This window comes from Lactuca sativa, chromosome 7, assembly GCF_002870075.4.
Source record: "Lactuca sativa cultivar Salinas chromosome 7, Lsat_Salinas_v11, whole genome shotgun sequence".
In the NCBI taxonomy this organism is placed as follows: domain Eukaryota; kingdom Viridiplantae; phylum Streptophyta; class Magnoliopsida; order Asterales; family Asteraceae; genus Lactuca; species Lactuca sativa.
In genome coordinates this window covers 127,108,260-127,126,901 of record NC_056629.2, presented here as the reverse complement: position 1 = coordinate 127,126,901, position 18,642 = coordinate 127,108,260, and positions in this window count along the sequence as shown.

Sequence of the window (18,642 nt, the reverse complement as noted above, 5' to 3'; positions counted from 1 at the left end):
TATATAACTATACGTATATAGGCATGCTTTTAACAATTTAAAAGTATAAAAGAAGTTTTGTAAAACATTTAAGGGTTTTGAACAATTAATAAATAATAATAAATTGATGTGATTTTATAAAGCATTTCGAAAGTAATTCTTTTGATAACAAAGTATAACAGAGTTTTAAAAGGAAACATACAAAACATAATATAGTTTAATAAAGAATTTTAAACAAGTAAAAATGTTTTAAGCTATCTGAAGTAATCTGTTTGATAAAACGACTAAAAGTGTATTAAATCCAGTGGTATGCTGGTTATTAATCACATGTGATTGATATAATAACTAGCATGACTTAACTTGTATCCCCCCCCCCCATAAAAGCATTTAAAAACATTTAAAACATTGATTAAGGGGTATGAACTCATCTGTAGTGAGCGGATCGGAAGGAAGTATCGGACAAGTGCTTGGTGTCAAGTGAAGACTTAGACACACACAATGATCAATCTAGGAGCTTGAATGGTTGGTTTTGGTCAAGAACACTAGTGTGTGTTCTTGGTGTTTCTTGAATATCTAAGATAACATGATTTTTGTGTATGAAATCATGAGAGAATGCTAGATTAAGAGGTGTATCAACTAATAAAGGATGAATACTTACTAGTTTTGAAGATCTGGGGTGATTGTTGTTATGATAGTTGAGAGAGAATGAAAGAAAATCCGGCCAAGAACTAAAGAAATGAGAAGAAATGACCCAATGCCCTATATATACTCTTGAGTGTACGACCACGTGAGTTTACGGCCGTAAACTCATGGTCTTGTGGCCGTGAACTCATTTAGGTGGGGTTAGGATTCGCTTTGCTACACTGTGGTTCTAGCGGGTATTTTCTAACACTTATTCCTTAAGTGTATTTGGCTCAAAACTCCTTAGAATGACTTGTAACTAGGCTAGAACTCTGTACTAATGATTTTGACACTCAGTTGAGTTGACTGACTGAGCATTAAACAATAAAAATTTTCTTTTGTCAAAATGACCAAAGAAGGTTAATGGCTGTAAGAAACTTTTCTTTTGTCAAAATGACCAAAGAATCGTTAACTAGGTTTAAATGTACTTCTTGAGGATTCTCAAGTGGTCGGTATGCTGATAAGGCGCATTTGAATAGGGTAGAACGAGGAACAATGTTTGTGAAAGAATCAAACGGTCCAAATAGAGGGTGATTTGTCAGAAATTTGATCATCAGCTTTGTGGGAGCATTGTAGAATGAATGCTCTTCAAACACGGCTCTGAAGTTGCCAGAGGCAATCGTAGGAGAAGGGTGTCTTGCGGCAAAGTCTGAACCAGTAAGGTTCACTGATCCAGATGCCTTGGAGGGTTTCTTGGATACACTGGATTTCACCATTGTAGGGATTTTGAGGAAGCTTTGAAGGGGAAGGAGAAACAAAGTGCAAGATGAAGGTTGAAGTTTAGAGAGCATAAAATTTTATTTGGGAAGAAGAAAGGGGTTTTATAGTGGCTTAAGGGAGCGGGAAACGATTTTACCCTAAGTGAATTTGGGTAAAACGTTTGGGTGTTTATTTCGAATTAAGAGAATTAATCTTAGCCACAGATTAAGAAAAGGATTAAATCTGTATTTTGAGATTTACCAAAAAGAGTTTTGCATTTAATGAAATTTCAGGTTTATGACCACGTCTGGAGAATGTGTAGTGATGGTGAGATTAATCCATTGGGTAAAGGGAAGTTGTAACATATTTGATGTTTTAGGGTAATAGGAAGAGACAGATTAAAAGGATTTGATTTGGAAAATCTTTCTTTTTGTCATCATACCTAAAATAGTTCTTACACGAGGTTTATTCAAGAAAATGATGAGACAGATACACAAAGAATGTTTTTCTTTAATGTTTTCTCTATTTAATGAAGGATCATTAAATAGCACACCATGTTTTTTTTTTTTTAAAAATGTAACAGTTTCACAATCAATTAAAGTGACTACGGATTGAAACTTCATTGCGGATGGATCATATACCGTCAGATGGATGACTGCGATAGATGAATTGAGAGGAACACTTGAACAAAGATTAGTAATAACAAATGGTAAGGACCATTGAAGTAAAAGTATGATATATGTTTACGGTACAAAGGATATATCAAAACCATCTATCATAAATAACTTCAACTAGGACCGCAACGGAGACCAAGGATGATATGTGGTACCTATCAATTCAAAAACAATTGTGGGTCCGGATTCATCATTCCTAAAATTTGTATGAAAGTGTTGAGTTTTGTAGAGTCAAGTGCCTTTGTGAATAAATCAACAATCTCTTCATGAGTATGGACAAAAATTAGTTCAATGTTACCTTTCAGGATGTGGTCTTTGATGAAGTGATACCGTAGTTGAATATGCTTGGTCTTGGAGTGATGAATAGGATTGTGAGAAATCGCTATAGCACTTTCAGAGTCACAATAGATTGGTATCCACAACATTCTATATCCGTAGTCTAGTAGTTGTGTTTTCATCCATAAGACTTGAGAACAACAGTTGGATGCGGCCACATATTCAGCTTCTGCGGTATATAATGATACACAATTTTATTTCCTTGAAAACCAGCTTACTAGTCTTCCACCTAGAAATTGACGTCCACCTGAGGTGCTTTTGCGATCAAGTTTGCATCCGACATGATCCGCATCAGTGAATGCTTGAAGACTGAAATCATTTCCTGCGGGGTACCATAACCCAAGAGTTTTGCTTCCTTTTAAGTACCAGAGAATTTGTTTGGTTGCGGTCATGTGAGACACTTTTGGGTCAGCCTGGTACCTTACGCATACTCCCGTTGCAAAAACTATATCTGGTCGTCTTGCGGTGAGGTACATCAAAGAGCCAGTAATACCTCTATAAGACTTGTAATCAACAGATTCGCCTAAGGGATCAACAAATATCTTATATCCGAATGCCATGGGGACCTTAGCTGAAGAACCTTTGTCCATTGAATATTTATTCAACAGTTCTTAGGTGTATTTTTCTTGATGAATGAATATCCCTTGAGGGACTTGTTTCACTTGAAGTCCTAGAAAGAAGTTAATCTCTCTATTCATGCTCATTTGGAACTTGTTGGTCATGAGCTTAGCAAATTCATCCACCATCTTTTGATCAGTTGAGCCAAAAATGATATCATCCACATATATTTGTACAAGCATTAGATGATCACCATTTTGCTTTTCAAAATAAAATGGGATCAATCACTCCTCGTTTGTAACTAGAAGAGACAAGAAATTCATATAGAGTCTCGTACCATGCTCTTGGGACTTGTTTTAGACCGTAGAGTGCTTTTTCAAGCTTGTAGCAGTGGTATGGGAATTCAATGCTTTCGAAGCCCGGAGGTTGCTGAAGATAAACCTCTTCTTTTAATTCGCCATTGAGAAAAGCACTTTTCACATCCATTTGATGAACCTTGATGTTTTTGTGCGCTGCGTATGCTAAGAAAATCCAGATGGCTTCCATTCGTGCAACCGGAGCATACGTTTCATCATAGTCAATGCCTTCAATTCGACTATATCCCTTGGCAACTAGTCTTGCAGATTCATCTAACTTATTCTTGTACACCCATCTAGTGCAACAATGGTGTGGCCTTGCGGTTTTGGAACGAGCTGCCATACCTTGTTCCTTTTGAATTCTTCTAGTTCTTCTTGCATTGCAGAAATCCAGTCCGGTTCAGTAATGCTTCTTTGATCGATTGAGGTTTGACTGAGGATAAGAACACTGCGTAGTGACAGTGATCGGATAAGTCCTTGGATGATCGAGTCTGGATTCCTGCGGATGGGTAGCCTATAATTTGACCTGGTGGGTGGTCTCTCGTCCATAAGTGTAGACGGGGTTGCAGATGACCAACAGTTGTGGTGGAGGGAATGTCTTCAATATCAGAAGACTCTGCGGTTGGAGAAGGTAGTTCCCCATGGACTTGAGAACATCCTGCTGAATTGTCTTGAACTGGGAAGGCGGGATCAGAGTTATCTTGGGTAGATGGAGAAGGTTCCCCCTGGAGAGTAGAAAGGAGTTTGCCTTGAACATGCGAAGGTTCCCCCCGGATTGCGGATGGGAGTGTGATAATCCTTCAGCCTGTTCTTGTGTCAATGTTTTCTATGTTTTCATCATCCGAATCCAAAGAAACGTTTTATGGTTGATATTTTCTGCGGATTGGAGCTTCATCTTCTGATACTGGAACCTTGATGGTTGTTGTATGGTCCGAAGTGGAGTTTTCCCCCTCAACCGGCGAGGTGGAAGTATTTAGTGATACTACTTTGGACACGGTTGGACCAGATACATCTTCATGCTGCTGCTGAGCTTCTAGAGACACGAAAACTTTGGATAACTTAGTTGTATCTAACGGATCAAAGAGATCATCATAGTTTACTTCAACTAGATTTAATGGACTCGAAGAGGGAGGAATATCACTTTCAAGAATTGTTGTGGTTTCAGTTGATTGAGCGGTGTTGCGGATGTGATAGTCATCAAATTTCATATCGAAGCTTTCAATTATCAACCTTGTGCATCTAATGAGAACTCGATAAGCAACCTTGTTAGTGGGGTAGCCAAGGAAGATACCTTCATCAAACTTCGGTGCAAATTTATTGAGGTGATCTCTGTTGTTGATTACGAAGCATCTACACCCAAATATAAGGAAGAATCAGACATTTGGCTTGCAGTTGTTAAGGCCCTCATATGGTTTTTTGTTGAGACGTTTGCACACAATGCTTCGATTTTGTACAAAACAGGCTATGGCCACTGCTTCGGCGCAGAAGTACAAAGGAAGGTGTGCAAAATTGAGCATAGGTCTGGCAGCATCTACTAAAGTGCAGTTCCTTCGTTCTACTACCCCATTTTATTGTGGTGTGTAAGGAGCTAAGAAGTTATGTGTAATCCCTTTGGAAACCAAGAAACTATTTAGAAGGTGGTTAGTAAACTCGGTTCCATTATCACTTCGGATACGTCTGACTGGTAACTTGATCTGAAGTTTGATTTCCTTGATGAAGTTGATCATCACCTGCGGTGTCTCTGACTTGAGTCGAAGAAAGAAGACCCATGTGAAACGTGTGAAGTCATCCACAATAACTAGTATGTATTTTTTGTATGAAGACTGGCTACGGTAGATGGACCGCATAGATCAATGTGTAAGAGTTCCAATGGTTCTGAAACTGAGGAATAAATCACCGTGGGGTGACTTGCCTTGAATTGCTTTCCACACTCACATGTAGGACAAAGAGTATCATTGCCGAACTTGAGGATTGGAAGACCTCTGACTAGTTCTCCGGTGACCAAATTGTTGATGTATTTGAAGTTGAGATGAGCGAGCTTGTGGTGCCATAGCCAGCTGACTTCGGATACGACTTTGGATAGAAAGCATAACTGCGGTTGGCGTATGATCAGAGATACATATAGAGGGTACATAGTACCTTCGGATATGAACTTGATCAGACAAGTGCTCCTATTGCTTGTCATTACATAGCAAAATTGGTCATCAAATTCAACACGATGACCTGCTTTACATAGTTGACCAACACTGATGAGATTGTGTTTAAGGCCTTCTACATAAGCAAACTTTTGAATAGAGAAGTTTCCCGTAGTGAGAACACCATAACCTCAGATTATCTAATTCGCATTGTTCCCAAACGTGACATTTCCTTCGTTGCAAATTGGCCTGAAATATTGAAGGTATTCTAACCTCCCCGTCATGTGCAAGGAGCAGGCACTGTCGATTAACCATTCTTCTTCTTGTTCCTCCTTGCACAAGGCCTGAAAATTACACGGTTAGTTTAGGCATTCAAACTAGTTTAGAGCCTAGGACAATATATGAGTTTTTGATTGATGCATGAATCGAGGTTGCAGGGACTGGTTTCATGTCAACTTTTAATATTAGTCCTGGGTGTTTGTGAGTTTTTGGAGCATAGTTCCTTTTTGAAAAGTTACAAGGTTTCTGAAAAGGATCAGTTTTGACATGAGATATCTTTTTCAGACAACTACATCTACATTGACAAGCTGACATTTTGTATTTTGTTTTGGCACTATGTTTGGTCAGCGGTCAGAAGGATGTGGTTGATTTGTGACTGGTCCGAGGTTGGTAAGATCTGACATGTGTGCTGTTGGATTTAGAAAAAGTGTGTCTCGAAGAAGATTTTGCACGTGTAGATACCTTGGACCTTTTCTTGGGATTTGGTAAAATACCCTTCTAGTTGTTGAAATTCTGATGTGATTTTAAAGGTGTTGGAGTGGGTAAGATACACTTCCATTTTGGATCATCTGAGGAATAGATTTGAAAACCATTGTTTTGAAAAGACCTTTCTTTCTTTTGGGTTTTGTCAGATGAGTTAGGAATGGATGTTGAAACTGCACATTCATTTTTGCATGTTTTCTTGATGGGAGAGTTTTTTGAAAAATAGTGAGCAAAAACAAACTTTTCTGGACTCTTAGATTTTGGAAATCTAGTATGTATTTTGTTTTTAGAAAAAGTTTGTCGATTTTTGCCTCGAGATCGAATATCCTCTTTGAAAGCCTTTTTTGCTAAAGTTTTTGGAGATCCGCAGTCATTAGTGTTCAACTGCGGTTTCCTGGAAGCCTTTGAAAAATTTTGACAACGAGGGATTGACTCATTGGAACTTGAAGATTCAGGGTTTTGAGAACATTGACCTACTTCAAAGTTTTCTGTGGGTAGTTCATGGTGAATTGGTTGAAGAATCACGGAACCTTTGATTGTGGACTTTGGTAAGGAAGACTTAGCTACCGCAGCGTAAGTCTGAGTTGTGACTGGAATGGGATTTTTATGAAAATCATGACTGAAGTGAGAGGCACTACGGTCTGAGGACAAGGGTGGAAAGTCCTGTGATACTTCGGGACTTTCTATGACAATCTCTTCATCGACAACGGATGAGGTTTGAGAATTTGGGTTGATTGTGCCACAGATAAGAGGTTAATCAGATGTATGATCTGCAGTCTCAGGCATAATTTCCTCAATGACACGGTTATTACTTAGATTATGAAGTCTACCGAAGTGTGTTTTGATATCTTCGGGAAAAGTCTTGTCATTGACTGGAAAATGAAATTCTCGGTTTAGAGGGACATAGAGTTGATCTTTGTTAAACCGGGGTGAGGAATCCTCTATGGTAGGATATCCATTGGACCAACCCTAATTGTATGTATTGTCCACGGTTCCATTATTAACCAAATTTTCAGTAGCTTCACTTTCATTGAACAATTTTTCTATTAAAATATTTGAACGTACAATCTCACTCTCAGCTAAATCTCTTTGGTTCAAAGCTATCTCTAGTTGTGTTTCACTCAACATTCTTGCATCTTTTTCTAACTCTAAATCTCTTTCTAACATGGCCATTTTGATTCTTTTGTTGTCCAGTCGTCCCCTCACATGAAACATCTCTTGGGACGCTATGTTCTTCTCATCTAAGGCTTTGTTGTAGTCTGAAAGGACGGCAGCACAAGTGTCATTAAGATTGTTTATGAAAGGTTGACAATCATCCATGTTATAGTTTAGAGTTTGGATCAAAAGTTTTATCTGTTCGACGATGCTTAGAGTTCCATCCTTTGCCATGTAGCAGTAGTTCCTTTCCATCTTTGTAGACCCATAATCATCAGCAGTTCCTAGCATGTAGATCTTGCCTTTTCCTTTGATATTGCTTGTGGTTTCGTCTTCATCTCCGGATGACCAAACTTGACGATCTCTTTTGACATGAGCCACATATGCCCTAGCCTTTTCCTTTTCCTCCAGTTCCTGAGCCATTCTAAGGTAGAATGCTCTGTCTTTCACCATGTTAGCTTTGCACTCCTTTGCAAAATGATTCTCTTTGTTGCACTTGTGACATATTACAACATCACTTTTGTCTTCTGAAAGAGTACCGGAGTTAGAGGTTTGAGTGGACTGCGGTGCCTCCTTTGGTTGAGTGTTTTGAGATTGCGGTTGTGGGTGTGAACTTTTAGGATAATGAGAGTGATTGTTTTGTGGGTTGAAGTTACAGTTGAAAGGACGTTTGTTGAATTGTTGATTCTTGCGAAAAGAGTGAGGTGGTAGTCGGTTGAACTGTTTACTAAAAAGAGCAATAGCCTTCTGAAATTATTCTTCATCATCATACTATGACTCGGCTTCGTATGACTGCGGTGTAGTGTCATACAAGGGAGAGTAAGATTGGTTGTGAGGAGTTTGTGCTACAAGAGCAAGTGGTCCTCCGAAGTCAGCATAGTCTTTGAGTACGGTGGATTCTTGTGCTTGCAATTCCCCATATAGCTTATAGAGAGACAGGGAATGAATCTTTCTATCTCCTTGAACTATCATCTTAGCAGTAGTCCAATGTCTTCCTAAACCGTTGTGAAATTGAAGGTTTGTGTCATGATTACTGCGGATGGTGCCAACATTTGATAACTTAGTAACTATCAGATCGAACCTTTTGGAAGAGTCTTCTAAACCTTCATTGAGTGCAGTTGTGAGCTTCTTATTCTGAGCTTGTTCTGAACCTTCATACAAGTTCTTGAGAACATCCTAGATCTCTTTTGCTAATTTACAGTTTATAATAATGTCAAAGTTGTCAGGAGCAACTCCACAAGAGATTTAATAAAAAGCAACAACATCATTTTCCATTTTATCAAGATCATCTTTGGTGGGACGGTTCATGACTAGTTGTCCTCCTCCTAGTCTGGCTATGGCGCCATCAGTTTGAATAGGTGTAAGAACAGGGACATGTGGTCCTTCTTCAACAGATCACCATACATCTCTACCAAGTCTCCTTAAGTATCTTTCCATTCTTTGAGACCAATAATGGTATTCATTTGCAACCAATATTGGAGCTCGATTTGAACCACCAACACTATTGGAAACCTTTAGAGAAAGTGCTTGTGCCATTTTCCTTGTTTTTATTGTTTTAAGAAATGAGCTTCAGTGGTCTAGAAGGCCCTTTGAAAATCAGAGTTACGTTTTCCAAAAAGCAACCACTATGGCTCTAATACCGATTGTTGAGAAAAAAAACTTGAGACACACTTGAACAAATGTTAGAACAAGTATAGTTACGGAATTAGTTAATCTCAAAGGATCTAAAAGCTCAACAAGAATAAGTTAATGAGTTAGATAGATAGTTGCGGAAATGTAAGGAAGCATAAATGACAGCAGGATATATATCAAGTAAACACATAAGTTGATTCATAACATGGAATGCATTCAAACCAAGTTAGTGAGTGATATCAATCTTAGTGATAAATTGACAAATGACTTTCTCTGAAGAGAAGTATTAATCAGTTATGTTCGAGAGAATTTAGGGAGTAAGAAAGATATGAGATGCGTAAGGAATACTTGAAGATAATTCAGATTTATAGATGAGTAAAGAGATATCTGTATTGATTGAGAAAAAGTGAGCTCTATTTATAGAGATTCAAGAAATACAATTGATTCACTCTCTAAGAGTAGCCATGCAAGGAATACTGGACAATAGAGAGTATTACAGAAAGATAGATAAAAATAAACTAAGTAAAGTAAGAAGACTACGGTTGACTAGATGACTTCGGATGAGGCTGCTGATGGAGCTTGACTGCGGATGCTTGTAGGCTACGGTAGTCTAAATTAAGAGGGTCACTTCATGTATCAACACATTGGAAACGAAGCTACCCAAAATATCTACAAGATATCAAGGATAGGAAGATCAAGTCGTCCTTCGCAGGTACTTATACTATTCAATCTAATAACTCATCGCATACTATTTCTTGGGTTCTTGATACAGGATGTGGTTTTCACATTTGTTCTGATTTGTAGGGCCTAAGAAGAAATAAGGATGTGGAGCATGGGAAGATAAACTTGATCATGTGGAACATAAGATCGTCGCCTGTCACCAAGATTGGAGTTTACTCTTTAGTGCTTAGTAGTGGGTTAGGACTAGATTTGAATAATTGTTGCTATTCACCTGAAATGGCAAGAAACATCATTTGTTTTGCATGGTTTGTATAAACAAGGATTTAGATTTTTGTTTGATAATGGAAAAGGTTCTATTAATGATTTTCTTAATGGTGTTTTCTATTTTGAAGCATTGCCTTGTAATGGAATATATGAAACTATGATGGTTGTAGACAACTTAGGAAATGATGTGTTGCATATTGACTCTTCCAATAGTTTGGACAAAGCACACTTGTGGCATTGTCATCTTGGACATGTTAACAAGAAATGCATAGCCCAATTCCAAAAGGATGGAGTGTTGGAGTCATTTGACCTTAGGGACGTGCGATTCTTGTTTACTTGGAAAGATGACCAAGTCACCCTTCACTGGTACTTGTGAAGAGGGTGAGGGTTTATTGGATCTCATACACACCGATGTGTGTGGGACCTTTAGATCCACCACAAGAGATGCAAGCCGCTTCTATGTGACTTCCACCGATGATTATAACAGATATGGGTATATCTACTTAATCAAGCACAAGTCAGAAACCTTTGAAAAGTTCAAAGAGTTTAAGCAGGAAGTGGAGAATCAGTTGGGCAGGAAAATCAAGATGCTTCGATCCGATCAAGGCGGAGAGTACCTTAGTCTTGAATTCCACGACTACCTCAACGAATGCAGAATCATTTCGTAATTGACGCTACCAAGGACACCACAATTAAATGGTGTAGCTGAGAGGTGTAATCAAACCTTGCTCAACATGGTTCGTTCCATGATGAGTCGTACATCGCTACCTATCTCATTCTAGGGGTATGCCTTAGAGACCACTGTCCACATCTTTAACTTAGTCCCTACAAAGAAGGTTGCCAAAAAACCTCACGAGATGTGGAAATGGAAAGCTCCCTCGTTGCCACATATCAAGGTTTGGGGTTGCAAGGATTTCGTAAGAAGGGAGACTCACGACAAGCTCGAACCTCATAGTGAGCGGTGTATTTCCATCGGCTATCCGCAGAAGTCCTTTGGATATCTCTTCTATAGACCAAGTGACAATTTTGTCTTCCTTGCGAGGAGAGGGGTTTTACGAGAGCGAGAACTCATAAGCCAAGGGGACAGTGGGAGGCAAATCGATCTTGAAGAGCTTCAAGAATCGAATGATGAAGGAACCTCAAACACTAGCCCTCAATCTGAGGAGGATACACCTGTTGAACCGATTGACGAGTCCTTACCTCTTAGACGTTCCAGTAGAGTTAGTGTTCCTCCTGTGTTGTATAGTTTTCATATAACAAGTGAGGCTGGTACGTTTATTAGTGATAGTACACTAATAAATTTGAATGAACCTAATAGCTACAAGGAAGCCACGGTAGGCCCGAAGTCTGTGAAATGGAATTTGGTTGACAATGTGCCAGGTCGTAAGATGGTCAGGTGCAAATGGATCTTCAAGAAGAAGACGGACATGGATGGGAAGAACGGAAGGTACACACTTATATGGGGCGATTGGTTGCGAAGGGCTTTATTCAAACTCCTGGAGTTGACTATGTTGAGACCTTCTCACCAGTTGCGAAGATAAAGTCTACTTGGGTTATGCTAGCCATAGCTGCGTTTCATGCTAATGAAATACGGTAGATGGACGTCAAAACCGCTTTCCTTAATGGGAAGTTGGTTGAGGATGTTTACATGAGTCAGCCAGAGGGTTTTGTCGATGCGAAGTATCCTAATAGAGTGTGTAAGCTTTAGAAATCCATTTATTGATTGAAACAAGCATCTCAAATATGGAATCTTTGTTTCGATGAGAAAGTCAAAGAGTTTGGTTTTCTGCGAAGCGAGGATGAGTCATGTGTATATGTCAAATCCAGTGGGAGTGTAGTTAGCTTCCTCTTATTGTATGTCGATGACATACTACTCATAGGAAACGACATCCCGACCCTACAAGAGGTTATGTCCTGGCTTGGGAAGTGTTTCGCTGTGAAGGACCTCGGAGAGGCTGCCTATATTCTAGGAATAAGGATAGTGAGAAACAGGAGTAAAAGACTAATAGGACTTAGTCAGAATACTTACTTGGACAAGGTACTTAAGCGTTTTAGTCTGGAGAACTCCAAGAAAAGGGAGTTAACGATCCAAAGCAATGCCAAGTTGAGTAAGACTCAAAGCCTGAGTACCAAAGCCGAGATAGAAGAGATGAGCTGAGTACCTCACGCTTCTGCAGTTGGCTCGATCATGTATGTTGTGACTTGTACTCGCCCTGATGTGGCCTTCGCTTTGAGCATGTTCAGTAGATATCAAGGGAACCCTAGCAGAGCACATTGGACCGTAATCAAGAATATTCTTAAATACCTTCGGAGGACCAAAGAATGGTTTCTTGTCCTTGGTAGGAGTGATGACTTAAGGATGCGAGGGTATTGTGTGACAACCCGATATTTCGAGACAATGTAATGTAACACCAGTCAAATTTAGGTCAAAATATAACTTTCCTAAACTCTTATTTGGGTTGAATAAAGTGGTAGGAATCGTATCAAGGTTTTCGTACATATAAAGAACCCTAAAATCTGAGTTATAACGAAGAAGTTATGACCAACTGAAGATTCTCGGCAAAACCGGCAACACCGATTAAACGAAAAACGCGAAGTTTCAACACAATAGTTTTTAGCCTTAAGTATCTAAATGAAAGTTGTAGATAACATTAAACCATAAATATACGTAAAAAGAACGTCCAAATCTGACTTCATATGAGGAAGTTATGATTTTCCAAGATCCGGATATAGCAGTAGACAGCTAAAAATTCGAAATAGAGATCGAGAGAATTTTGGCCGAAACAAGCTAAATGAGAATTGAAGGTCTCTACAATATTAGCGCAACGGTAAAAAGTCTGCCGAAAACGGAAATCGGCTAAAGAAGTTATGGATTTTTAACGGATTTTTCGTGTCCCGGCCCATTAAAAATAAATAATTAAAAATAAAATCAAAATTTGCCGATGAAGTCCAAACGAGAGTTGTAGAGCATATTTTCAGCTACGCGTGCATGTAAAGAACGTCGAAAACGGAGATCGTACGCGAAAGTTACGGATTTTACAAGTTCGAGGCCCGAAATCCGAGGCTGTCAGGCTTGCCACGACGTGGCATAGTTCGCCGCGACTTGGCCAGTGAATGAGAGCGTCCAATCAACGGAAGAGGATAAGGCTGACTCACCACGACGTGGCACACCCTCTGCCACGATGTGGCACTCAAAAATGGCCCTATAAATAGATTTCAGGGGCTCCGAGTTCCATTGCTTAGTTCTCTTCTTTCTCGCACATAAACTCTGCGTTTAAGCCCCCGAAGCCCTCCCAAAGCCCCGGTTTTCACCTTCAAGTTCTGAAGGAAGGTTTTGTGTTCCCGAGATTCCTGAGATTCCCGAGAAAATCAACTTTTCCAAGTCGAAGTTCTGCTCGATTATCATCTCGCTTTCTCCCAATCAATCAGGTGAGTTCATACCCCTATAAACTACACTTTCAAATGTTTTATCAACGCTTTTTATACACTTTTAAGGGGGGGGGGGGGGGGGGATACAAGTAAACACATGGTTATTATCGTGTGTAACATAAAGTTTCACTATATACCCTTTTCTATCAAGTGAATCATATGTGATTCGTAACTACTACATGGGAACTTTTGTATGCAATATATATTCACGATAATATCTTGTCTTTTGGAAATAAAACATGTTTATATATATATATATATATATATATATATATATATATATATATATATATATATATATATATATATATATATATATATATATATATGCGAATCAACCCCTTATTTATACTTTAAGTATATGTGATCATTTATGCCACTTTAAATGTTATACTTTACATAACAAATGAGCATTACACTAGGATTTACTATACGAACGAAACACACACTTCGAATAACTATAATAGGTATAGTTTACGAGGAAATCATGAACATTTACATACTAGAAGCACTATATCAAAGAGATGCTTTCGTATACAAGAACAAATGGACATTTTCATACATAAATCTGTTTTATACTAAGTTTTGTGAGACATTTCATGTACTTTCGAGTATGCATTTTAAGTCTTGTATTATATTCCATAATCCATTGTAGGGGGAGCATGATACTTGTGTATAGATCTATACGGGATTGACAATCCCGCACCTAAGCTGTTAGCTATAACTAGGCCGGCAGGCCTGGGGTGACAAACGTCATAACATTCCAACGCCTGAAGAACGTTGTTACAGGCAGTTTGGGTCATTAGTATGGTTATAAAACTCACATGGAGTATTAAGAAATTATTGATTTACGGGGTTCTCAAATGCCTTAGTGATTTTATATTTACACAAATCTACTACTCTAGGCATGAAAAACATGATTTCATTTCAGTTTTGGAACTTTTAAACTACCGCACACTTATGAACAGATATTGAATTTTTAAAGGTAAACATTAAAAACAGTCGAGTCTTGGGAGAAGACTACTTTTATACTAGTAGAAAATATGGGATTTTCTTGAAACTTTCAAACATGTACAAACCATTTTATTCAGTTTTATACAAATATAGAACAATTTCAAACGTTTTCTTCATACTTATACAAATAATTACAGTGAATAATTCCAAACGTTTTCTTCATACTTATACGAATAATTACATTGAACAATTCCAAACGTTTTCTTCATACTTATACGAACAATCACATTGAATAATTCCAAACGTTTTCTTCGTACTTATACGAACAATTACATTGAATAATTCCAAATGTTTTCTTCATACTTATAAGAACAATTACATTGAATAATTCCAAACGTTTTCTTCATACTTATACGAACAATTACATTGAATAATCCCAAACGTTTTCTTCATACTTATACGAACAATTACATTGAATAATTCCAAACTTTTTCTTCATACTTATACAAACGATGACATTAAATACTTATGAACTCACCAGCTTAAATGTTGACCTACACTTTCAAAATAACTTGTATTCTCAGGTCACCGATAGACAGGTACGATGACCATGTTTTGAGAAGACAGAGCAGTCAAGACTCGTCTGTTATTTTGATTTCTTGTTGTTAATGTCTTATTACTATGTAAGAATACCCATGTATTAAACTATTACTATTAATGCAATAGACGATGTTGTTGCTTGTTTACTACTTTACCTTGTAATGATACTTTACATGAAGTCCTCCGCCCCAGAATGTTTCCGCCGTTCTAGGTTTTGGGGTGTGACATATAGTGACACCAGTTTTGAGACCGACTGCGACAACTACCGTTCTCAGTCGGGCTGGGTCTTTACCCTGAATGGAGGAGCAGTAACTTGGAAAAGTTATAAGGAAGAGACCGTAGTTGATTTAACATGTGAATCAGAGTATATAGCGGCGAGCGAAGCGTCAAAAGAGGCGATATGGTTGAAAAACTTCATCTAAGACCTTGGAGTTGTAACAATCATAAAGGAGCCCATGGAAATTTTCTATGATAATGAAGGAGCGGTTGCCTTGACCAGGGAACCGAGGGATTATGGCAGATCTTAACATATCGATAGGAAATATCACTTTATTAGACATCAATTTTAAGAGGGACTCCTCGTGGTAAAGAGGGTATCGTCGTAGGATAACCCAACATATCTCCTTACGAAGGGACTGAGTAGGGTTAAGCACTTGTAGCACGCTAGGAGCATTGGGCTGAAGGACGATATTAGCTTAGATTAGATAGTTCCGAAACCTGTAATAGATAAATTGTAATTAACATTTGATGATAAAATAAAGGAGTATTATTTATGAGTAAATTTACTGTCTTGTGTTGATTATTTACCTATTGTTTCACTTTGCATGTTTTGTCTTCCTGAATAAAAAGATTATTCGAACAATCCACAGTCGCTCATACTTTGGAAGTAGGTATGAAAGAAGACTAACATGAATTGGTTTGTAGACTATCTAAAGTGTGTTAGACATAGCAAAAGTTTGTTTCAATGTTTATGAGTGCTTATGAAATAAGATTTGAGCATTGGATTAAACCCACACTTGCTGACATCACTTCATGGAATTTATCACGAGTGATCACAAGACGATAATATCATATAGTCTTTAAACCTATATATATGGTTCATTGTATGCAAGTTGGTTGTACATTGATATGCGTAAACGCACCGGTAACTTGATGTTATAAAACACATTGTTGTGCATGACTTGATGAGTGAATAGTAAATGCATATAAGTCAAAGTTTATCTGTTCCTTTTATCCTAAAAGGGTAAAAGTGATATCTAAGCACCTCGATGATTTGGTTTGACTTATGTGTCAGGCCCAGTCAGGATTGAATTGATGTGTTCAATTTAGTTCTATTTCAGATTGATTAGAGATCGAGAAACAAACTGCTGGACAATAAATATGACTATGTTCCATGTATTTGTCCACACGATATCTTGAGAACGGAGGACTATACGATCCCTTGTTTGAAGGACGAGTCAGAGTTCAATAGCGACTTTTGAGAGCTACGATTGCTAATTGGATCCTGAAGTTGTACATGCATTTATAGTTATTAGACTTATCCAACTGGAAGACTGTTGGATTAGTGTCTAAGTCCATAACTATATTTGGTCTGTACTTGACCCGGTTGTAGCATGGTCCTTTTGGGATGCGTTCACCAAAGCAACTTGGCTGGATGATTATAGGAGAAAGAGTTTATTATGGTTTATTAATATATTATAAGAATAATAAATTAAAAGATAAATCATATTATTTAATTAATATTGGTCAAGAATTAATTAAGAAATTAATTTTGTGATCAAAATAGATTAATTGAACTTGGGGGACTAGAATTGCAATTATAAGATAATTGAGTTTTGAGCTATGGATCTTATGGATTAAGGGAGTGGACAAAATTAGGGTGGAAGCCCACCTTGAAATCGTCCAAGGGCCTTATTCAAGAAGGTTCTTGGGGCTGCTTAGGGCCTAAGCTATCCAATTAGGTTTTGACTGAAACCCTAGCAGCTCAACTATTTAAGGACCCCTATGGCATCCAAATCGGCTACCAGAAGAACCATAGAGTCCTTTGAGCCGATTTTGTGCCTCCATTCCCTCTCTTCAAAGATCATCTTCTTGCCTTGGTGTTTGTAAGCCATTAGAGGTATTACATTTGTGATACTAAGCTCTTGAATTGAAGATTCTTGCTACTTGTGAAAGGTAATCATCTAAACTTGTTTTAGTTATTATTTTCAAATCTTGTATGGTAGATCTAGGGTTTGTAAGCTTTGGATAAATTTGCATGTACAATAGAGAAACCTAGATCCAAAGCTTTAGGGTTTTGCATGTGCACCATAGGATTGATGTTTTGCTCAAAACTCATCAACTCCCATACAATTGACACATCATCCACTGACTTCTTTCCCTCTTCTTGGGTATCCAACACATAAGCCACAAAACTAGAACAACTATGTAGAAGATATCTCCTAGCCCTCGCAGTCGAATAGAGAGTTGGTCCTCACTGAGCACCCTCGCCATGAATACCTAGCTCTCCCCCACTTGGGGTTCGAACCTGAACTGACTGGTGCTCGCAATCGATCATCTCCCCGTTAATGCTCAGCTAGTCCATCCCGACAATGACCTTTCTCTCGCGGAAAGGAATAAGAACCAAATCAATTAGGAATCTCTCTTAGAGCAGCTTAAGAGTGCAACCCTGATGAACCCTCGATACTCTCATTGAGCGATCATTAATGATCTCCACTTCCAATGGATAATCAAGGTCCCCAGGAGCATCACCAAATCTCTTGTTGAGCGCAAGTGATACAAACGACCGGGTAGCATCTGAATAAAAAAGAAACAAAGGAGACAATTTGTTCACTAAGAACGTCTCTAAACATTATAACATGAAACATAAGCATACATAATAATGAAAGTGCATAAATAAATGGAAAACATACCCATAACCATGTCAGGAGTCGTACGCACCTCCTCAGTCATCAGTTCGAAAGCCCTTCCCTTCACTACAGGGGCTGCAGACTTGCCCTCCCAACCATCTATGATCCTTAATTTCGCCCGAGTGGGTGCTGCAACCTCTCCTACTATCAAACTCGGGAAATCAGCCTTCTTATGGCCCATTTGATTGCAATGAAAGCATATCATACCTTGTAACATCCATAAAAAATCATACCAAATTTAAATTTTTTAAAACATTTCAAAACCAATGATTATTACAAAACTTATTTTCAAAATAGTATAATGTCAGAGTATCCCAGAATCGAATCATAAAATCATGAAATGTGAGGAGCTGTACGATTACGCCTTCACCTTCCCACGATTATCAGAAGTACCTGAAACAATAATCGATAAATGTAAGCTTGAAGGTATAGTGAGTTACCCCCAAAATACTAACACCATTTAATCATAACCGTATCATATAATCAAACACAACATGCATAATGAGCCATCAGTTTGACTGGACGGCCTCATAGGCCATCAGTCTATCTAGACCGCTCTCCTAGCCTTCAGCAAGTCTGGACTGCCTTTCAGGGCCTTCAGCCTATCCGAACTGCTCGTCGGGCCTTCGACCTGACTATATGCCCTTCGGGGTCTACAGTATATCCGGTCCGCCCTAGGTATCTTGGCCTACAACAGAAAACAGGACCTGCCTCAACCCAATCCCCCAAAGCAACAAACATATACACATAAATATCATATGCTAGCTAGCATGTGCATATAATCATACGAATCTAACAGATCACTAACATGGCAACCATCCTAAAACCAAGATACAAA